Raw genomic sequence first — 23,937 nt, forward strand, 5'->3', positions numbered from 1 at the left:
CTTCAGAAGGCCTTTATATCTTTTGGTGGGCTCTCCACACCATATGCTGTACCTTTCCTGTTTCTCTGTGATTATCATATTTTTTCACCCATGGGATCTGTTCATATTAATAAAGGTAGCAAATAGTTGGCATTGGAATTTGCACAGAATTTATTAATAAAATCAAGATACAGTGAATTTATTGGGGCAAACAAATCAGGTTCCTGGGCTAACACTCAAATTGCCTTCACATACAAGCTGTCATTTTTACAAATCCATGAAAACTGAGCAAGGGACTTGGCTCTTGAATATATGGTCAGGCTATTTAAAACTTTTTACTTTTCCTCTTTTTGTTAAAAAAAATGAAGATTCTATATTTAAATTACTGATATTCCCACCACTGAATAGTTATTTTCATTTGGTCCAAATGCATACATTTTTTTACATTTGCATTAACAGTCAGTATAGCATTTTATGTTCTGCCTCTTTTACTTTACATTATCTAAGAAGCATTTTCCCATGATGCTATACCTGCCTTCAGGATGATCATTTTTAATGACTTCGTAAGAATCCATCCTAATGAGATATGTTCCATTTACCCATTATTTTGTTGTTAAACCTGTAGGTTGTTTCTCACCTCTTGCTGTTGCACTCAGGACTTCTGTGAATGCCTTTGAGCCTTTGGGATGATTCTTTTCTACAATTATTTACCCTCTAAGGATATATTCCCAGAAGTAGGATTGCTAGTTAAAGGCTGATTATATAATTAAGTGCATTTTATACATTACTATTTAGGAGCTCTGTTTTTTCAAACCCCTTTGAAACTGCTAGGGCCAAATTTTGCATTTTGAAAGAAATATATAGGACCTTGAATTTAGTTGTTCTCATAAAAGCTGCCAGCTTGGGAAATCATAGGTGGTTAAACATAGGATACACAGACAGCTTCATGACAGTGAACTGCAAACCTTGACTATTCTCCTGCCTAGATATTTATATATAAAATACAGGGAAACACAGGCAAGCAATCTATTAATAACTTGACAGAAATCAGTTCAGATAACTGAAGTCTGCCAGATAACTGTGCCAATAAACAATTCAAATATACCCTCCAAAAATACACAAGTGAATTTTTAAAAACCTATAACTTAATCTTTGTTGAAAACTCTGTTTTTTCCTGCCCCTAGAAACTGCCTCCAATCTAGTAAATGCTAAAAGCATATAGTCTAAGCGAAATTATGAACAGACACAGAAAGCCAATTTAAACAGATGTCATAATCAAAAAAATTTTACCCCACTTACAGTATTAGTTAATAGATGTCAGAATGGCTAGCTTGACAGGAAGAGAAGAATGGGGCCACTTCAGTTATAGATTTCATGGAGTCCCCCCAGAAGTTCCATTTTTATTGGCCTCTTCTGTTCAGTTCAAAGGTGTTGTACAAGTCCCTTCCTGGCAAGCAGGGACACATCATCAATTTCTTTGACAGCTTTGAAACTCTACTATTCAAATTGCTCTTTCACCATCGCAGTCTCCATGGAAGGTTCCAGTATGTTAACATAATTCCAGATTCTCCATTCTCAAGTGTGCTGGCATCTGAGCAGCTCTCTGAAGGAGTCTTCTTAAATGACCAGATCTGTTTAAAAAATTTTAGAGGTCACTCCAACTTTATATTTCTCTTATACACATACATACCATTCATACAGAGTGTCCTTGGCAACTACTCAATTTTTAAAAGGTTTTTTAAACTCCAAATGACATGATGGATTATAACAATAATGCCAGCTAAATATTTATTGAGTGCCTACCCTTTGCTAGGTGCTGTTCTAAGCACTTTATATTTATTAACTTATTTAATACTCACAACAATCCCGAGAGGAAGGGACTATATTACTTCTGCTGTTTTACTGACGAGGGAATTGAGACTCAGAGAAGTCAAGCAACTTGCTCCAAGTAGGAATAGGCAGGAAGAGAGCTAGGGAATGGTAAAGTCAAGATTCAAATCCAAGCATTCTGACTTGAGAGTCTAACCACTTAACCACTACAGATACTGTCTTACCTCTTGATCATTTGAGAGTCTTCTGTATTGCTCTTTCATTTTTTCAGTTTCCTCTGGGGGAAAGCAAGATATTGGTGGATGCATAGCCCTACAGACCTCAAGCAATTGAGGGTTTCTTGGTTTCCCTGCCTCTAAATGGTCTCCCTAATCTACCAGTCGGATGGAACTGTTTTTGCAAATGGCCAGAATAATATTTATATTATTCTTAGACAGAAACCTAGAAAATGTCTCATTATTAAAATGAAGCAAAATGTGTACAACTAAAATCATATGTAAATTGGTTTTGAATTTTCTGCCCAAAATAGTATATATTTGCTTCATTTTTTATATTGAAAAATTAAAGCTGAGAGTTAAGGGCACTTTCCAAAAAATTACCTAGCTAAAACTTTGACATGCTAAAACTCAAAATAAATGACAATTATATATAGTGTTCAAACAAGGCCATTCAATGACTTGTTTGGAAAAAGACAGACAAGATCATTCTCAAAATCCTCTCTTCTAACTAACACGTAACTGCCACTTTTTAGCAGTGACTACTCCAGGCCCACTTTAATCATCCTGCCTACATATAAAAAAAGTAAGACCAGTGATTGAATTTCCCCAGCCCCTGACAACATCCAATTCATAACTGGACCTCATGTTTTTAAATCCTCCCTACAACCATGGAATACAAGCCCAAGTCTTATAAGAAGCTCCTGAAAACTTTTTTACTGAGACAACCCCCAGTTCCTCTTAAGTGCACTCCCCCTGGCTGCAGTAAGTGAAATAAATCTAACTCTGACTACTGTTATGTTCCTACTGCTCTTTGGCAGATGGGCTATAGCAGATTTTAGATTGTTTGACTAGAGGAAAGGTGGTGCTAGGGTACACTGAAAAGCAATATTTGAGAGAAGATTGAAAATTGCATTTTATACATATTGAGTTTAGGATGCTTTTGAGAAATTCATATGATGTTAAAGAAGCACTGGTCTGCAAAGGTCTGTAGAACAAAGAGGAAGCCTGGATACAAATTTAGAAGTTACCAACATTCAGATGGAAATTGAAGCTATGATGTGGATGAGATCACTCAGTACAAAAAGCAAAGGGAGGGAAGAATGGGAACTAGGACCGAATCTTCAATAACTCTAATATGAAGGTTCTGTAGAGAAGGATGAACAACAAAGAAGGCTGAGAAAGCACATTCAAAAACAAAGCAGAAAGACCAAGAGAATGTCATCACAAGAACTAAGAAAAAGGCTATTTCAGGGCCTTTGGAGAGATCAATGGTTGAAAGCATTTGAGACATCAAGTCAGTAGAGAAGGGAAGAAGTCCCTTTGGAGTTCATCATTGATATTTTTTATGAGAGATTTTTCAGAGTTGTGATGGAAGCAGAAGCCATATTAAGTGGACGAAGGGTAAGTATGAGGTAAGTTAAGTGAAGAAAGAAAAAGGGTCTTCCAGAAAGAAGAGTTTGATAGAGGTATAAATAGTGGTTAAGAGAATGGATTCTAGAGAGAAAATGATAGACTTCAAATCCCAATTGTGTCTTTTACTAGTTGTGTGACCTTGCTTGGACTCCTTAACTTACTTGTGCCTCAGTTTCTTCATGTGTCAACTGGGAGAAAAACAGTAACTGACCACATGGGCTTGTCAGAGGAATAGATCAATTAATGGAATTCCTTGTATCTAGTAACCTCTCAATAAATATTAGCAACAATTATTGTGAAAACATGAAATAGCATGATGCTAGTAGGGGCTTGAAAGTAGACCAATGTGAATGGTGAGTATGGAGATAAGACCAGAGAGGTTGACAGGGTCCTAAGCACAGAAGATCTTGAATGCCATGCTAAAGAGGTACATTTTCTCTCAAGGCATAGGAAGTCATTGAGGGAGTTTAAGAAGAGAGTGATGTCATTATATTTCTATTTTAGAAAAATCACTCAGACTGTAGGCTAGAGGATGGATCAGAGTAGGACTGAGCTGAAGGCTGAGACAGCAGTTAGGAGCCTATTTCAGAAACTTAAATGAAAAGTGATATTGCCTAGATTAAGGCAGAGAAAGTAGAAATAGAGAAAAAAATGAATCGAGGTAAACGATCATGATTTGGTTACTGATTGGATACTGTAGGTGAGAGAGAGAATGACATCTAGGATACTTACTGTTCTCCTCCCCCCAAATTTCTAGCTTGGGTTGCTAGCTGAGTAGTAGTGACATTTACTCAGGAAGAAGGTCTACGAGGGACAAAAGGTGAAGGGGTTGCTTGGGAATTAGGATTATCATTCAATTTTGGATATGCTGTGTCTGCAGAACACCCAAATGATGAAGATATCCATATACAACCTAGAACCCATAGGAAAGTTTGAGCTCAAGATCTGTAAATAGTTGTTTAAATCATGAGTATTCCAGTGGTTACTGAGGAAGAATGTCTAGAGAGAGAATAGTGCTTGAAAGAAACTATTATTCAGTGAGTTTATCTAGGAAAATAACATCAGTTGACGATAGACAAATGCTAAATCTTATTGAGAGTTTGGTAGAAGATAAATGATGGCAACTGCTATGGCTAACTACCATCCTCAAATCTGGTTCTTTATTTAAGAGTGGAGAGTTAATGACGAGGAGCAACAATGGGGACCAAGAAGAAAGCTAACCCCTCTCTCCTCCACTCAGCCTCCCAAGCCTCTCCTCCTGGTCCATGTTGTGTGAAAAAATAAGCATCCTGTAGTGGAGAGAGTGGCAAGGAAAGTAGTTACTTCTATAATACCTTGAGATTTAGCCTAGCTTCAGGAAAGTAGGTGTTTGGTGAAAAAGGGGATGGAACAGGGTGTTGGTTTTCTCTAAAGCAGGATTTCCAGAAGGCCTCAGTGGAAAAAGATGGCAGCAGTGGGAGAATGAATGAGAAGGAGGCTGGAGGGGCAAGTGTTCTCTCCTTTGGGGAAGAATGACAAGATGAAGGCATGTAATTCCAAGTTTTTGGTGATTCAAACAGAGGCCATTAGAGGCCTCAGATGGTCGCTTTCTTTCTCTGTTGATGATGATTACCTCGGCCCAGGTAGTAGATGTTGCACGCTGAACCCAAGTTAACCCTTTTCCTTACCTTCTTGCCTGATGTGCTCTACTCACATTTCACAACCCTCCTCAAATGTCACTTTCTCTGGAAATCTTGCCCAGCTGACCTTGGCAAGCTTAATTTTTTCTTCTTCTCAGCTTCCACAGTATATTGGTATACCTGGGTCATTATAAGTAAAATATTCCCACTCTACAGTGGAACTCAAAGCAATGTACATGATTTGCCCAAGGTGACCCAGGTTTTCTGACTCTAAGATCAGTACTCTTTCATGACATCATTGTTCTCCTTCTCCCCGGGAACAGAGAGGAACCTCATGACTACAAAATTTTAGCCACTACTTCAGGAGTTTGTCATTTTTTTACAAAAATCAAGAAAGTGTATAAAGGTAGGTGTTAGATAAGGTTCGCATAAGATCCTGTGTTCTGATTACCCAGTAATGAGAGGTCTTATGCCAGGATAGCCAAATGCAGACTGGAACCTGACTTAGATTAGGATTCTGGCTTGTCAGCCTCATTCAAAGGCAGAACTCTGGTTATGAGCATATAATGGATATAGGCAGGATATTAAGAAATTAGTGAGAAAATAATTACACTCAAACAATTTTTAAAAATAACATTAAATATTGAATTGGGAAGCCTGTGCTCTATTCCTGGTGTTGCCACAAGATATGTGACACTGCACGAATCATTTCACCTCTCTAGGTCTCAGTTTCCTTATTTCTATAATGAGAGAGATAGAGTCAATGATTTCTAAGATATCTTTTAAGTAGCCCATGACACCACAGCCATAGCTAGTTTGAGGAGCAGAGTGCAGGCTGGGTGGGCCAACCCAGAATGCAGAGCTGGCAGAAACCCCTGTAAACAGATCAACATCATAGATCACTCCAATGAAAGTTATGCTGTGAAGCAACTCTGCCAGCAGCCTGGCTTTCCCTGCTGAGCTGCACTCAACAGCAGAGTCTTCGCAGTCTTAAAGGACCAAGACAGTACTCTACATTTGATTTTCTATGGGATTACTTTGGGGGATCTCAGGATCTGCGGGAGTAATTGGTTATCAGTTAACTCTTAGGGAGAAGAGAAGAGAAGGGAGTGAGGGAGAAAGACTTTGCAGAGTAAATTTCAGTGCCCTTTGCCAAGGGCAAAAGAAGGTATCAACATCACCCCCCTTCTTTTCCTTTATATTATAGAATTTGAGGTAAAGACCCTGGTTGAGGGGAAGCCACACTCTATGTCTCCACTTCCTTCCCTCATTCACTGCCAACTCACAGCAAACAGATGCTTCCCCACCATCCCAGCAACTGGCACATGCCCCAGCTGGCATCCATATCACCAAATCCAAAGGACTCTCTTGACCATACTTTGGAGTCTGCCATTGTTGAGGACTCCCATCCTTAAGCTTTCCTAAACTACAGATTTAACCTTCAACCTAACTAGCCACAATTTTTTCTCCTTGCCCGTATCTCCTGCCAAAGGGGTGAACTCAGCCAGCTATGTTTAATACCCAAGACTCTCAGGACCACAGGTGATGGGACCACACCTGGTCATGGCAGCTGAGATCCCTGGTGTGACCTGGCTCAAAAAGAAGAATTAGACCTCTCAGATTCTCTCATTCTCAGGATGGATGATTCTAGAAGCAATATATGACCAGGTAAAGCCAAAGTTACAAGGGTCAGAAACTATTAATGAGCAGAGGAAGAGATCATGAGAGAGAAGAGATAAAGCCAAAAAGAGAGAGAGAAATACAAAGGCCATAGATTGAGAGAGATGGAAGGGACGTTTGACCCCCAAGAGTTGCTTCCCGGAAGCCAAAGGAGCCACTGCTCCTACAGTTTTCCCCTTCCACTATCTGTACCCTCCTAGTCTTCTTTGCATACTCTTCTCTATTTGTCCTTTAAATATTAGTGTTTCCCACCGGGGGTTCTGACCTTGGCCCTTTTTTAATCTACAAACTTTCTAAGGTACATGGTCTTGGCTTCCAAAACTACCCATATCTGATGATGCTCAAATCTTAATTTTTAGGCTAGGTTTCTCTCCTAATCTCTCTCCTGAGCGCTAGACTTGTTTATCCAAATGCCTGACGGACATTGCCACTCCCAGTGGGCATTCCCCTGGCACTTCAAAATCAACATGTCTAAAATTAAACTTTCCTGTCATACCTACTTTTCCTCTAATACTCCTTTTTCAGTGAAAGAAACTTTCAGCTGAAAACCAAATTCACCCTAGACTTCTCTCTCCTTGCAACCCATTTGAACTTTAAATCATATTCATTCCACCTCTTTCTCTCCCCTCCCTCTTCTCTCCAGTCCCCCTGCTACTCTCTAAGTTCAGGGCCTTATAACCACCCTCTTGGATTCCTTGGCATTGATCTCCTACCCCTGCTTATAACTCTTCTGTGGCCTTCCCATTTTCTTACAGGAAAATCCAAACCCTTTAGCATGGCATCCAAATCCTCCATGATGCTTCGGCTGGCTACTTCCTCAGCATCATCTCTGCTGCACTGCATCTAACCCCAGTTTCAACTTATCCAGACCTTCTGTGACTCCCACAACATCTCCAGTTGTTGCCTCCATCTGGACTTTGCTCTCACTTATCCCTCTTGTGGGAAGGCTAAAGTTCCTTTCTCTTCCCGTCAACACTTTCCGATGTTGATCTTCAATATTTATGATTCTTCCCCACATTTAAATCACTGTCTTTTTATTATGTCCCAACTATATTCTGTACAGCTGACTATGACAGCATCAATGTCACTTTATTGCACTTAATTTTAAAACTTTTGGATTCCTCTATTCGACCTAGAGGGACAGAAAATACATCATTTTTACTGTTTGTCCTACGCCTAAAAGTGGAAGCATTCAGAACATGCTGTGGAGGGAAGGAAGGCAACAAATACACTGATCCCTCATGGATCAAAAACTAGCCTCACCTCTGAGAGAAAAAAGTAATGCTGGGTAAGTGAAGTCATGAAATTTTATGGTCGTTATTAAAAATGCCCTTGAAAAAGAAAAGAAAAAAAAGCCCTCCTATAGAGGGGAAGAAAGGGCGCCATCCTCTTCCTCAGAAAGTGGAATGTCACCTCAGTGATTGGAAGCAGGAACCCCTCAAAGGTAGGCAGCCTGTTTCCTGTAAGAATAACTGAGCAAGAGGAAACAGTTTCCTGAACTAAACAGAAACCTTCAAAAACAGAAAGATTTTTCATCTCCCCCCGCCTCCACCTTAGTGAGAATACCAGGCAATGTGCGGCTGCAATTGGCTCCATCTACATCCTGACAGAGCGAAAGTGGAGCCCATCCTAGAGGAATGGTCCCAGGACCCTGGCAGACACAGGCAGGAAGAGCTCTGTCACAGCTGATAACGGTGCTAAAGAGTCAATTAGTCCCTAATTAGCTGAGCAGGCCCTGCTGTTGGCTGGCTTGAGGAAATGCTCGAGGACAGTTTAAATAGGAATGTCTCTTAGTAATAATCTTTGTTTAGGATGTAATAAATGACTCATTTAATCCAGGTGGGAGAGGACCTCCACTGCCCTAGACTCTGTCCCCTGCGATAAAGGGCTGAAGGAGAAATCGGGGCTATGAGTCTGTACTCAACTGTCCGTACTCTTTGTACCAGGGCGCCTAAGTGCACCGTCGTATGCCACCCACCAGGTTAGAAATGAAGGAACTGGCTAAAGCCGAGGAGGCGCACTAAGATTCAGTGGGCAGAGGACGCTGAGGGAGGTACAGGAAAGAGGAAAGAAGTACAGGAAAGAGGGAGGGGTCCTTGCCGGAAGGGCTCCATGGCCAAGGGCTCTGCAGCCCCTAACAGCTTCTGGGAAAAAAGGGTCTGAGAGAAAGAAATTGTGCCTGTCAGAATAGAAGGGTAAATGCAAGCTGAATATTCTGATCAAGACTGGGAACAGGCTTTGGCTTCTGCATTTTGAGATCATCTTCCTTGACACACCCTGGGGAGCTGGGGAGCAGACAGTGCAGAATTCCACCCTTGGCCATTCTGCCCCACACTTCCGGCAGAGTTGAGTTTGATGCTTGCGCTTGTTTCCTCTGTGTGAAATAGTCTCTTCCTGTTCTAGTGAATGCTTCCTTATTCTCCAGGTTTCCTGCTATGTGTCAATTCCTGTGGGAAGCATATGCTGATATTCTGCCCACACCTCCACCAATCACCCAGTGTAAGGGTAAAAACATCATCTAGGTCACCCGACGTGTGCCCATTAGAGCACAAGAACAGCGCGTGCTCTGCTTCCCTGCCCATCTGCCCGCAGGACCGGACCTAAGCTCCTCAAAGGCGGGACCATCTGATACACCTTGAATCTCCAGATTCGAGCACTGTCAAGTTTCATGGTTAACAAAGGTTTATTAATGAAATGAACTAATATAATGTCATATTGTATAACATCTTCTATTATATATTACGTATAGTTTAAGATGAAATAAAGCAAAGCTGGTAATACTGAAATATTCTAAACTGGAGCTGTAATGACATTTTCAACAAGCGTCTGAGGGTGGAGGATGACCCAAGCAGAAGGTCTGGGAAATGGGTGGCGAACCGTTTCTGTGCTGGAGACTGTTAACAGTCTGGAAATGCCTGTAGGTCCCTTCTCAAATGATTTTTTTTAAATACATAGTGAAATGCATAATATGACAAAGGAAATCAGTCCATGTTGAGTTAGTTACCAAAAGAGGGTTTTCGTTCTTCTTGTTGTTTTACGTAGCATGATTTTTTAATTTATTAATTATTTTTAAAGCTATCACAAACAGCCCTCTGGAAATGGTGGCCCATTCCTTGTCATAATTGTTCTCTTCTGAAACAAGGTCCAGGGTAGGCACATACATACTATGGAGCAGAGCTTTGTGAAAGCGTGAATAGCCCAACTAATCTAAAATGTTGGGGCCTCTGGAGAGATGATTGGAATGACTGAGATTCTCATGCTACAATCCAAAAGAGAAAAATCCAAAATGCAGTCGTTCCACAGGATATTGATACATTCCCAACTTGCCAAAGTGCACTTCACAAGCAATGCTTGTCTTCATCTGTAACTTTAATTTCAATTATTTTATTTTTCATTTGAAAAGTTCTATTTGGTTCTCCAAAAGAGTTTGTAAAAACAATAATTTAGTAATAAATGTGTTTATTAACTCACTAAATAACAAGATCAAGTAACAGTTCTAAAAACTACTATAATTTTGACATAACAATAATGTGAACAATATTTGAAGATAGCCACAACTAATATGTTATGAAAATATCTATGATATGAAGTATGTAATATTGTAATATGATATGAAAATATCTGTACCTTCCATTGACAACGGAGTCTCAGCTGCAGCCAATACTACTAAGGTTTGTTGTCCACATCTATAACTGAAAGAAACACTCAATTTCAGTTGGAGGTTAGTGAAAATAAAGAAGTAATTTTTCTGCAGGATCCTAGCTCATGGATGCCCTTAATTCTCTCTGCGGATCCCCTGGTTTCAGTAAACCCACAGTGTGTGCAAACAGGGAAACAGACGACTGAAAGTAACAACCAAGGGTAGGAACTCTTCCATCTCGGAGGAACGGTATCTTTCCAAATCAGTACAAGCCCCTTCCTACATTCTGCCATAAACAGCCACTTCAGGAGCACTTAGGTTTGTGAAGGATGTCAGTATTCACTGTATTTATTTAAAATGTAAACGTTTACAAGACTTAGTATACAGCTACAGTAATCAAGACAGTGTGGTATTTTTCAAAGGATATCAGTGAATTAACTAGTGAGTTCAGAAAGAGACCCACACGTATTTAGTCAGTTGATTTTTGACACAGGTGCCAAAGCAATTCAGTGAGATAAAATACTCTTTTCAACAAGTGGTGCTAATAATTGGAAATCAAAATAAATTTTAAAAAAAAGAATCTCAACCTTTATCACATATTACATACGAAAAATTACTTGAAATGGATTTTAGTCCTAAATATAAGAGTGAAAACTAAAAAACTTCTGGGAAAAAAAATTTTTTTTTTCACAAAAAAATGTAAGCTTTGGTTAAGGAAAGATTTCTTAGGACAAAAAACAAATATGAACATATGCAAAAAATTTGACAAATTGGACTTCATCACATTTAAAATGTCTGTTATTCAAAAGACAGTGTTAAGCAAATGAAAAGACAGACCACAGATAGGTAAACAAACAAAAAAAAAATTGCAAAGCACATACCTGATAAAGAGCTTGTGTGCAGAGAACATAAATAATAAGATAACTCAGCAAAAAGAAAGGCAAAAGATTTGAACAAAGATTTCACCAGGGAAGATACACAAATGGCAATAAACATATGTAAAAATATTCAACATCGTTAATCATTAGGGAAATATGAATTAAAAGCACTGGGAGATACCACTACACACCCATTAGAGTGGCTAAAATTAAAAGGACTGATAATACTAACTGTTGGAGACAATGAAGAAAAACTGGAGCCCTAATACACTGCTGATGGGGACGCCAAGAAGACAGCCATTTTGGAGAAGAATTTGGCAGATTTTTATGAAGTTAAATGTATACTTACCATATGACCCAACAATTCCACTCATAGATATTTAACCAAGAGAAATGAACATATATGTCCACACAGCAAATGTTAATAGTTACTTCACTCCTAGAGCCAAAAGTCCATTAACAGCAGAATGGATAAAAATATTGGGGTATATTCATTCATACAGCGGAGTACTTCTCAGCAACAAAAAGCAGTGAACAACGTGGATGAATTTCCAAAGCATAACACTAAGTGGCTAGTGAAATAAGCCAGACACAGTAGACTACAAGCCATATGGTTTTATTTATATGACATTCTAGAAAAGTTAAAACTGTAGAATCACTGCTTGCCAATGGGCTGGGGTGAAGGGAGGGATTGTATACAACGAGGGGCGAGGGAACTTTCCGGGGTGATGAAAATGTGCTATATGTTAATTTGGGTGGTGAAGATACAACTTCTATGTTTGTCAAGATTCATTAAGCTGTACACTCATAAAGGGTGAATATTATTGCATGTAAAGTATATCTCAAAAAAACCTGACTTTTAAAGAAATCTTAAAGTTTTATCAGAGAGAAAATATAAACAATATTTTATTACTAGAGCTGAATTGTCCTTTTAAAGAATTTAATCTCAGGATTTTCCCCCCAAAATGAAAGGCATTTGTGCATGCTCTAAATACGGAGAGGAACAGATGCATTGGCTCAGTGTCTTACTGAGTTTGTATGCTATTTGGAAATTGGATTGCTTTGACAAATTACTTACTAGCCAGGAAAAGCATTAAAGGATTATTTGTCCGCCTTGATTTCAAATTTTTCCCTAATGATAAAATCATTTGAAATAAAAGAGGGCAGCCAAAGTAGTTTTACTCAGGGAGATATTATTTCATACACAGATGCATCAGAAACAGTATAAGCAAGAAAAGGAAATATTCTCTAATATTTAAATTTTTTAACTTACTTTAAGTGTTATAGATAATAGTAGCAAACAGTTTCAATCCTAAATAGCACCTAATTCAGAATTCCTTTTAAGTGCTTCTCAACTTAAAGACTTGAAATCATGTGTGGGTGTGGGTGTTGTAAACTTCACGTTGTAATTTGAATCTTTACTTCCCAGTCCATTTTAATACCTACTTTAGTGCTAACTACTTGAGGATGCTATCGGGTTATATCACTGTTTTTACTTGTTTATGTTCTCTAATGTTTTCCTACTGCACTATAGAACATTTTGCTTTAATAGGATTCTATGTACTTCAGGAATTTCCTTGCAAAAATGTGATGTTTCCTTCAATAAAGCAAAGCAAAGCTTTAAAATCTTCATAAAAGCAATACCCTTCATTTATTTGTTAATAGAACATTAACATTATCTGCCTTATCCAAAATAATTATTTTCTCATCCACAGTTCATAGAATGAAACACCACCACTTATTTGAAATGAGTTTCTGTGTAACTATTAAATGAATTAATTTTTCTCTTTGGACCTTTTCAAAGTATTGTCATAACATCAGTTGTTTTAATGAATTTGGTAGATAGATAATTTCACGGTAGATTATTTAGTTCATTATTTAATTTATTTTACTTTTTATTCTATTTTTTTGCCAGAGAGGACAACTAACTGCAAAATTAGCACAAATTTTTAAATTTTTTCCTTGGATGTAGTTGATCTCTAAGTAATTGTTTGCTGTATTTACATGAGATCTATTCTTTCATATCTCTAGAGCTGCTGCTGCCCACTACACCAGCTGCTACTCACATGGGATTATTGAAATTTGTTCAAATGAAATGATATTAGAAGTTCAGTACCTTGGTCACACTAGACAAATACCATGTGCTCAATAACCGTATGTGGTTTGTGGCTGTCCTATCGGACCTCACAGATAGAGAACGTTTCCATCATCACAACAGTTCTGTTGGACAGTGCTGGTCTAGATCAAGGTCGGAAAACTTTTTTCTCAAAGAGCTAGATAGTAAGTATTTTAGAATTAACAAGCCAAGAGGCAAAATTGAGGTTACTATTTAGGTACTTTATAAGTATTTGAAAAATAGATCCATTTAAAAATGGCAAAACCATTCTTGAGGGCTGTAACAAGCTCGCACAGGCTGGGTTTGAACCATAGTTTGCGCCCCCCACCCCCCCACCGGAGCAAATCATTCCATCCTTTATTCACGATCACATCTTTGTTGAGTGTGTGTATGTTTTAAACACTGGGCTAAATAGTAAGTAGAGCGTAGTGAACAATAAAGCATAGTCCAGCCCCTGTGAGTTCTGAATGTAACAGGAAAAGCACTATATCAAAAATTACACAATAATTAATTATTGTAATTTAACAAATAAAATGAAGGAGACAAACAGGATGTTGTGAAAGGGAGTATCAGAGGAACCTACGCTGCTGTAAAAGATTGACTTGATTCTAAAAATTATCTGCAACTAATATTAAAATTACATTTATTGGTGTTTGGTGTTTTATTTTCCTCTATTAGAAATTTTTATAGGAATAAAAGTGTATAAATTAAATGTTTCCTTGTAACCATAAGAACTTGCCACAGATTAACTCCTGAAATGACCCCAATTTCCTATTAATTGTTTATATCAAAATTCAAATTGAGGCTTTCATTAAACAAAATAATGTGATACACATAAAACTAGTCTACTGTGATAGATTTTTTAGAACATATGACTTCATTTATCAGAACCCAGTATACGTAGTCAGCAAAACAAAACAAAATAAAAATGTATGCAATACTGTCTTCCTATATATTGGCAATGTTCCTCAAGATCATATTTGGTTTTCTGAGGCCTTTATTGCACTTTGCAGTTCATTTAGATGTGGCCTTTTTTATTGTGGTGTCGAGAACTTTATATAAATCTAAGTATTTAATCACTGAACATGTGAGAGAGAGACTGGAGCGAGCAGAAGCCGTTCTAAATTGAGCACATGCCTTGAATAACAGGCCAAACTGAAATTGTTTAAGGATTAAATCATGTGCCATATATCTGCTTCGTTTCAATAAATAAACCCCGAACTGTTAAATATGGTTGATTATACATCAAGATGAGGATGAAATAAAGAGAATAAAATATTTGGTAAGGTCATGACATTGAGTTTTAATTCTTGAATTTCATTAAAATTAGCGGGCTCAGGAACAAATCTTTCTGTTGACTCAGGTTTAAGGGGTTCTTTTGTGGTGACAAATGAAGTACACCACGAAATTAGAATTTGGAAGCGCACCACAAAATTATAATTTGGCATTCCCTTCATGTCTTTGTAAAACAATGCACGTTGGAATAATGCCAAGAATAATAGAGTTTAAAAACAAAAAAATTAGTGACTGAATTCATCAAGAAAAGATCCCAGTCTTGAATCCCTAACGACATGCAGCGCTGCTTTTCTTTCTATTACCTTTGCACGGTTTGCAGCACAGAGCTGCTACTGTTATTCCTTAACGCCGCTTTATACATAAATGAAAGATTCGGGATCCCTCAAGGCGGATGTCTATAATTCATGTTTATTGAGAAAGAAAAAAGTTATACCAATTTAATTCAGAAGGCTGAAGGCCTAACACAGTAATCAGGTCTTAAAGTCATCTTGGGTGGAGCCATAGTGACAACTGGCGTACATTTTCCTCGTGGAACATAGATCGTCTAAGCACCCAATGGTAAATCTGTAGATGAGCGCATCCTGTGCTTCTGTCTGAGGTTCCTTCAGCCTGCAGGAAGGACCTTCGCTCTGGTTCACTCACACATACCATCACCACTGAAGCTGGAGGCGCTCTGCTGATGGTTTCCGTTTGTTGGAACTTTTGACACATGAATTGGTGCTAGCGCAGAGGTGGAGGGAGAACACGGTTGGCTGCTGGGGTCGTAGGAGATGATGAGGTAGAAGTAATTGGCAATCTTGGATCTACTCCACCCTTTGTTTCTGTATAGAACCTGTGTCAGTTGGATCAGTATGACCTAATCCTGGTTCTTGAGATCTCAGCCATATCAAAATGTCTTTTGGCACAAGTCTGGACTCTCTACTTGCATTTCAGATGTTCCAATGTTATCATCTACCATTGAGATCCTTCATGATTCTTTTAGATTCTTCTAGTCCCACAAGAAAGCTAAAAGATTTGCTGGGATCTCTTTTCCCCAGCAGAATCTCTCTACCTCAGTCGAGATCAATCCTCAGACTCTCAGGAAAATAATGGCCAATAATTGCCACATTATTTCAGAAAGTGGTTCTCCTTTCTCTGGAATTTATTTTTATGCTATTTCCTTACTCTCCAACATTTTTTAAAATACTCTCTTTTTTTTAGTTTATTTGCCCTTTTTTTGGTTGTTGCAGTGAAAGCGTTGGGTTGCCATGACCTACTACATCCTGCCCGAAAGCGGGCCTATTAAATTTATTTTAACATGCTGACATGTCTACTCCACCTCATTAATGCCTCTGTTCTCTACAGCAAAAAGGAAACCCATCACAATGTAGTCTCTTTGATAACGGGATAGAAATGAGTATAAAATTGTACTTTATAGAGTTTGGAAACAAACTATAATCATTTTCATTGGTATGTATTTGAAGATAGCACAAAGAGGCACAAAACTGTTGAAAAAAATCAAAAGTTGAAAGTTGTCCAATTGTGATGACCTATCTTTTTTAACACAGTGATAAAGAGAAGAATTTCTGAAGTTTCAATATATAATTAATATTTTATTAATATATATTTTTATTAATAAAATGTTTAGGAACTCACCTCACACCCTCATTTCTGTCCTTTTAAACTTTGAGCGGGGGCCGGCCTGGTGGCGCGGTGAGTTCGCATGTTCCGCTTCTTGGTGGCCCGGGGTTCGGATCCCAGGTGAGGACATGGCACTGCTTGGTAGGTGTCCCACATAGAAAGTAGAGGAAGATGGGCATGGATGTTAGCTCAGAGCCAGGCTTCCTCAGCAAAAAAGAGGAGGACTGGCAGTAGTTAGCTCAGGGCTAATCTTCCTCAAAAAAAAAAAAAAGCTTTAAACTTTGAGCAGGGCTGTCAACTGAGGAAAAGATCAAAGTGTGTTAACTCTGCTCACACATCCCCACTTACCTACTTGACATACACACACTCCACCCGCACACACTTACACAAATGGCACTTAATGGCATGTGAATTTTATCAGCCTACCCTATTCTGTTGGATGCTTTAAGGGCACAGATTAATACTCTTAGAAATTGTTTTGTGATTTTTCAAATAAACTTCATTTTGGAATAATTCTAGACTTATGGAAAATTTGCAAAAGTAGAGTTTCCATATACTTCTCATCCACTTTCCTCTAATGTGAATATCTTACATTCCCATGGTGCATTTGTGAAAACTAAGAGGCCAACATTGGTACATTACTATTAACCTAACTCCAGACTTTGTTCAAATTTCAGCAGTTTCCCACTAATCTCTTGTTTCTGTTTCGTGATCTAGTCCAGGATACCACATTGTATTTAGTGCTTTGTGATACTTTTTAATTGATGTCTTATAAAGTTCCACGTTTCTTAATTCAGTGTCCAGTTTGTGCTTCTATGTAAGCACTTAATTTTCATTTGAGATTTGTTTTTGAGTGCCAAAGTGCCATCTTTTTCATACTCCAAACTCCCAGGCAGGCCTGTGAAGACAACTTGTCCCTTATTTATGACACTATATTTTAAAGTAACTGAAAATATTCAAAATAATGCTTACTTTGTGCAGAGTCTGTGAACTCCAACCAGAGCACATAAATGTCAAATTTGAGCAATAAATTTTGATTGATTTTGAAATTCCATTTAAGGCGCTAGTTTTCTGAATACAGTCTCATGGAAAATATTTTAAAATATTGTTTTATAAAATATCGCTTCCTATGGGATCTAAAAGTTCTTTAGGTAGATTTTTAGTAAAATCTCTGAACAATTTAAATACTATTTCAGATTGTCAAAATGACGAATGTTTTTTAATTATTTTATTACAGTGATTTATCACTCAAGTTTGCAGTCCTCCAAACATTTTTTTCAGTTCAACTAAACAACTGGCATTTTTCTATTTTGTGCTTTTCCTTGTGTACTCTACACTGAAGCACTTTCAAATTTTAAAAAAGGTCTTTTATTTGGGGGCCATTAGTGAATGTGCATAAGCCATTATATTCAATGAAATAAGCATTGTGTGATTGAAGATTAAATAAAGGAATGGATTACAGTTCCATTAAAAGCACAAAGATATTCCTGGAAAAGCTATGAAAACATGCTTTTCCATTAAGGAAAAGCACTTATCGATGCTACCGGTCCCAGGAAAGATTGTCTCCTAATAGAAAGCAGACATTTCTTAGAACATACATGAGGAGGGCATTAGGCTTGATCAGAGCATAACTATCTGCCAGGTAGCACTCCAGCTTCTGAAAGGCACTTCTGACTCTCCTCAACTACAGATGACTGCAGAGCTCGGCACCGGTTCAGGGGGCAGCCATGATTCTGATGAAAGGTCTGAGACTGGAGCTCCATTTGGAAAGGTTTGAAATTAAGATGATTTAGCCTAAAGAGGACAGAGCTAAAGCATGGGTCGCACACTGGTGGCTTGAAGGATTTTATTTGGCCCAGACAGTATGTTTTGTTTGTTTACTTGTTCGTTTCCAATATTTGAATTAATTGCTGAACTCTTAAATATTGGGGGATTACACCATAAAACTCTGAATTACCCTCATTTCTACATGTCAGCAATAAGCTAGAGATGAGTAGCAGGCCCTTGTCCATGGGGCATGCCCTCTCTAGCTTCACACGTGATAGTTTCTTTGCCCTGAAGCTACCAGTTGCCTTACTCCGTATCCTGCAAAAGAAAGAAAAGGAACTATGCTTTGAGAAGGCAGTTTTCTTCATTCACTGACCTTCCCAACTGGCCCTAAGGATGTTTGACCTTGTGTCCCCGGGTAAAAAGGTCATGTAATGCTCATCAGAGGGTAGTGTCCCACTTTCCTGTCTCAAATTGGAACTCAGATACGAGTTCAACCACAGTGATTTTTACCTTCAAACTACTTTTACCTTATCGCTTGCAGAATCGCTTAGTGGTTATAAGCCCAGACTCTGCAGCTAGACTGCATCAGTTCAAATTTCCATATATTCTTATATTTATATATATAAGATATTTATATATCTTATATACACTTATTCTTATAAGTAGGTGTCCTTAGGTAAGTGACTTAAACTCTCTATGCCTCAGTTTCTTCAACTGTAAAAGGAGGATAAATATGGTACCTGTGTCATAGAGTTGTGAGCATACTGTGAGTCAGTGTGTGGAAAACACTGAAACAGGGCTTGGTACATAGAATGTGCCACGTGTTAGCTATCGCAGGTGTTAGTCATTCTCTGATTGTGCTAATATATAATTGATTATATGTTGTTCACCTCACCTCCCAACTTGTAGGGGACTGGTAAAGAGAAACTCATCATGGTGTCTGGCCTTCACGCAAACTTTGTACCTCCATGGGTCTGCATCAGCTCTAAGGTTTGGCAGGGTGTTTGCATATGAAAGAGGTAAATACCATACAATGAGTACAATACATTCAGAAATGACAGGGACCTTAGAGATCGTCTAGTCTAGGAGTTGTCAAAGTTTTTCTGTAAAGGGCCAGATTGTAAATATTTTGGCTTTGCAGCCATACGGTTTCTGAGGCAGCTACTCAACACTGCTGTTGCAGCGCAGAAGCAGCCATAGATGATACGGGATGAATGGGTGTGGCTGTGTTCCAATATCACTTTATCGATGGACACTGAAATTTGAATTGCATGTAATTTCTGCATCTCACAAAACGTTATTCTTCTTCTGATTTTTTTTCAACCTTTTAAAAATGTATAAACCATTCTTAGCTCACAGGCCATAAAAACAAGTGGAGGGCCAAATTTGATTAAGCCCTGATCTAGTCCAAAGCTTGCAAACTCCAATGCTTTCACCGGGGAATTCCACCTGGGAACTTTTTGTTGAAAATTGGAGCTACTTGGGCCCCACTCCAAAGCCACTGAATACAAATCTCTGGGTGGTGGGCGACAGAGTCTTTACTGTGCACACGCGTGTGATCCCCACCAGTGTGGCTCTAGGAACTGCACCTGAGAAACTCCTAAGGTTTTCAAGTGAGTATGGAGACCCTATGGCCCTCTTCATAGATCCAGCAATAACTTACGAAGGTTGAGTAAAACAAGTACCATGTTGCAAAAGTGAATGGGATCACTTGTGACCTAAATTACTTAAATTTATTCTTTACATTATTTTATTTTTATTATCAAAGTCCCTTGTCAACAAAGGTCATTATTTTACTGTGTTGACAGAATATGGTAGCACCTTGAAATTACCCTAAAATAACTCTATATTAGAGAAATCTCATTTCATGTTTTGTCAGCGTAAGAACATGTGCATATTTATTGACACATTCTTTGTGGTGACAAAAAAAATAATAAAATAAAATCTGAAAACAATTAAATGGCCTGGTGAATAAATTCTGTTGCATGCTTACTTGAAGTATTATGCTGCTATGAAAAGAATGTGTTTGAGCTACATGTGCTGTCCTGGAGAAGGGATGTTCATCACATACCAATAACCAAAAACAAAAAGCAAAATGCAGAGTACTGTGTACAATAGGGCTCCATTTTCAATAGAAAAGGGAATACATTGATGACATTTGTGCCTTAGGCAGAAAAGACTGGAGGGGGAAGAGGAAGATAGAAGATTATTAACTTTTTCTTTAAACATATCTTTATTGTTTGACTTTTCATAGGAATAACTTTAAAACAGAAAAATTTTAAAGTGCAAATTGGAAAGAAAAACTCTAATGACGTTCATAGTCTATTTGGGACAAGAATCCATTTCCCCAATAAGAAAGAGAAGTCTGCTTCTGAGACTCATCAATTTGGGCAAAGTGGAAAATTTTAATTTATAATGTGAACCTAGCTGCGAAATCACACAATTATCTTTTTTTCATAACTCAAGTCAGCAGTTCAAGAGCCTCTTTGAAGTGGAATTCCATGATATAAATCTCATCTAAAGTCAGGTAGAACCCGGAGTGTGAATAACCCCAGCTTTGACTAAATTAGTCAGAAAGAGGCAATCCATTCTGCCGTTCTGGTCTTTATTTTCAATACAGAGAGTTTAATTTTAACAGACAGCCTATGGTTTCTTTCATTACAGAAAGTTTCTTAGAAAAGTAACCTATCTAAATAATTGTTAATTCCACAGCTCCGGTTAGACTTGTACTTTGCCCTAGTGTTTTTTCAGCAACAGGTTTCATAAGAATTGTGGAGAGCACCATTACCAAATGCTCATCCAATTATTCTGTCTCATTTGGGCACAACTGTCATTTCCACATAATTACATTTGAGCATTAGATAACTGATGCTTTTTTATGAGACGAAAATAGATGGATCTAATAAATCTATGAAGTAGTTCAAAATTGAATACACTCAAGTTCAAAGTGAAAACTTCAAGACAAAAAGGGGAACTTCTTTCTCTAATTGCAATTTATCCATTTGTTCACACCTCCTTTATTGAGTGTTTACTATGTAGGATCTGTTCTAGTAAATTTTTACGTGCTATCACCCAAAGAGAGCAATTCATCTTCTTTTTCCTCATTAGAAAAAAGAAACTCAGGGCCAGCCCCAGTGGCCTAGTGGTTAAGTTCAGTGTGCTCCACTTTGGTGGCCTGGGTTCAGTTTCTAGGCGTGGACCTGCACCACTCACTTGTCTGTCAGTTGCCATGTTGTGGTGGTGGCTCACATACAAAAAGGGGAAGATTGGGAGTGGATGTTAGCTTAGGGTGAATCTTCCTCAGCAAAAAAAAAAAAAAAAGAAGAAGAAGCTCAGAAAAGTTAGGTAACTTGCATTCACACACCAATTAGAGGAACGAGCAGAGATTTAATGTGGTCCATGTATGTATTTAACAGACATTATAGCAGCACAGCGCCAGGCACTGTTCTCAGTATCTGATAAATACTAATGCATCGACTCCTCACGGTAACTCCAGAGGCAGGGACTTTGTCCATTCCATTGTACAGGTGAGTCCATTCAGACAGAGGGAAGTTAAGTACAGGACAGAGCTGGAGTCCCAATTCAGGCAGTAAGTCTCTAGAGGCCCTGCTCTGAACCAGCCCAGTAGATGGACTTTTCCGTCCTCAAGGCTTTGCTGCCCTTGGCACTGGTCTGCTTGGGAAGGTAGACAGACATGTAAGGACAGGAGTAAGATGAGTTGAGTGCTGAAGTCAGTGGCTACATAGCATTTGGAACTCCGTCATATTAAGTGACTGAAAATCCAACCCAATGCCTTCAGGAAAAAGGGAGAGGGAATTCATTGTATCATGCTATGAACTGAATTGTGTCCCCCGCAAAGTTCCTATGATGAAGCCCTGACCCCTAGTGTGACAATGTTTGGAGACAGGGCCTACAAGGAGGCTATTAAGGTTAAATGAGATCGTAAAAGTGGGGCCCTGATATAACAGGATTAATGTCCTTATAATAAGAGATACCAGATCTCTCTCTCTCTGTCTCTCTCTGGGTACACTCAAAGAAAAGGTCCTGTGAACACACAGGAAGTGGAGGCTGCCCGCAAGCCGAGATTTCTGTTGTTTAAGCCTCCCAGTGTATGGCATTTTGTTACGGCAGCCCGAACAGACTAGGACACATCAGAGCTTGGAAAAATCCTGGGGTTAATCTAGTTCAGACACACATGGATTCAGGGGCTCAAACAATAGCATTAGACTCTCCCTCCTCCCTTCTCCCTCTCTCCTCCCCCTCTCTCTCCCCCTCTTTCACCCAGGGAGTTTTATTCTGAGGTCAGCATCCTCTATGCCAGGCTGACCCAGTGATTCCTGATCACCAGCTGATCCTAGGGATTCTAGTACATGAGCCTAATGACATCCCAAGGGAAGGAAGCATCTCTTCCCCCACAGTTCTAACAAAAGTGTTGCAATTGAGCTTACTGGGCTAGCTTGGGTCAGATAGCTTTCCCTGAACCAACCACTACGGATGCGCTAAGCCTGGGTTACTTCTCTACCCCTGGAGCAGCTGGCCTGGGGTCAGCCCCTTTTGAACTATTGGCTGAGTGGAGGTGGGTGGATCCCCAGAAGGAGATCAGGATGGCTGCACCAGAGGAGAGAAGGGACACCAGGCAGGCAATACCAGAATGTCCATCAGAGTGTTAGCAACTTCTCCTGGGCCACTGATTCACCATGAAGGCTGTGCATTGGAACGACTTGGGAATTTTTTAAAACTAGGTGCCAGAGGCTTACCCTCAGCAATTTTGATTAAATGCTTTGCTCAGAAGCCTTTCTAGGAAGCAGGGGCTCTAGTCTAAGACACTTTTCTTTTTTATTTGGTAGCTTCAGATCTTTATGCCACGCTGAGATTCAGTCTTTTCAGGCATAAATTATTGGAAACTAATGAGAGTATGATATTGTGATTAAATATATATTTAGTCTTCTTCATTTCTGGCACAGAGCTCCTAAAACTGTTGGAATTTCCTAAGTCATAAGAGCAATAAAAGTGTCTTAATATTCCTCACGAACCCCTTTCGACCACACCAGAGTTTTTGTTAATAAGATGACTTTTGTAAGCACCTAAAGGTGGGGGCTGGTTGCCAGGGAATCAACTCTGCGATGAGAGGGTTGGAACGTTCAGTGCTGCTCTCCCGACTCCACACAGCTCTGGGGAGGGGAGAAGGGCTGGAGGGTGAACCGATCGACAATGGCCAATGATTGAACCAATTATGCATACGTAATGAAGCCTCCATAAAACCCCAGACGGACAGGGTTCAGAGAGCACGTGGAGATGCGGGGAGAGTGGCACACCTGGAGAGGGCATGGAAGCTCCACCCCCTTTCCCCATACCTTGCCCGATTCATCTCTTCCATCTGGCTGTTCCTGAGTTGTATCTTTTTATAGTAAACTGGTACTCCAGTCAGGATAATGTTTCTCTGAGTTCTGTGAACTGCTCTAACTGCCCAGTGCGGGGGCGGGGGGGTGGGGTGGGGGGCAGGTTGTTAGAACCTCCAAGCTATAGCTGGTTGGTCAGAAGCACAGGTGACAACCTGAGCTTGTGATTGGTGTTTGAAGTGGGGATGGGGGCATTTTTGGGACTGAGCTCTTACTCCGTGGGATGTAATGTATTCTCCAGGTAGACAGTGTCAGGATTGAGTTGAATTGTAGGACACCCAGCTGGTGTAAGAGAATTGATTTTTGGTGGTGTGGAAAGACACACACACACACACACATTTGTAATTGGTGACCAGAACTTTTAGAGAGACTCCCCATTCAACCACTTTTTAATGTTTGTGTACAATACTGCTAGTAAAATGCAGCCATGTACCAAAAATGACATTTCTTTCCCTAAAAGCTAGTAAACAAAAGAAATA

General features: G+C 39.1%; 1 protein-coding gene and 1 long non-coding RNA gene across 2 annotated transcripts in view; one reads left to right on the forward strand and one right to left on the reverse strand.

The window, feature by feature from the left end:
• Positions 1-9,525, forward strand: part of METTL25 (methyltransferase like 25) — a 120,901-nt gene extending 111,376 nt beyond the window's left edge. Inside the window, exons 13-15 of the transcript XR_011534783.1 lie at positions 6,552-6,727; positions 7,495-8,027; positions 9,165-9,525. The gene's annotated coding sequence lies outside the window, so the exon portion shown is untranslated. The remainder of the gene's footprint in view (positions 1-6,551; positions 6,728-7,494; positions 8,028-9,164) is intronic.
• On the reverse strand, positions 473-23,576 carry LOC139080341 (uncharacterized). The gene is made up of 3 exons (XR_011534788.1): positions 23,414-23,576; positions 10,367-10,431; positions 473-1,610 (listed from the first exon to the last, which is right to left on the reverse strand). It is a non-coding gene; the product is annotated as an uncharacterized lncRNA (long non-coding RNA).
• Between the last annotated feature and the right edge of the window lie 361 nt (positions 23,577-23,937).

This window comes from Equus przewalskii, chromosome 29 (assembly GCF_037783145.1).
Source record: "Equus przewalskii isolate Varuska chromosome 29, EquPr2, whole genome shotgun sequence".
Lineage (NCBI taxonomy): Eukaryota > Metazoa > Chordata > Mammalia > Perissodactyla > Equidae > Equus > Equus przewalskii.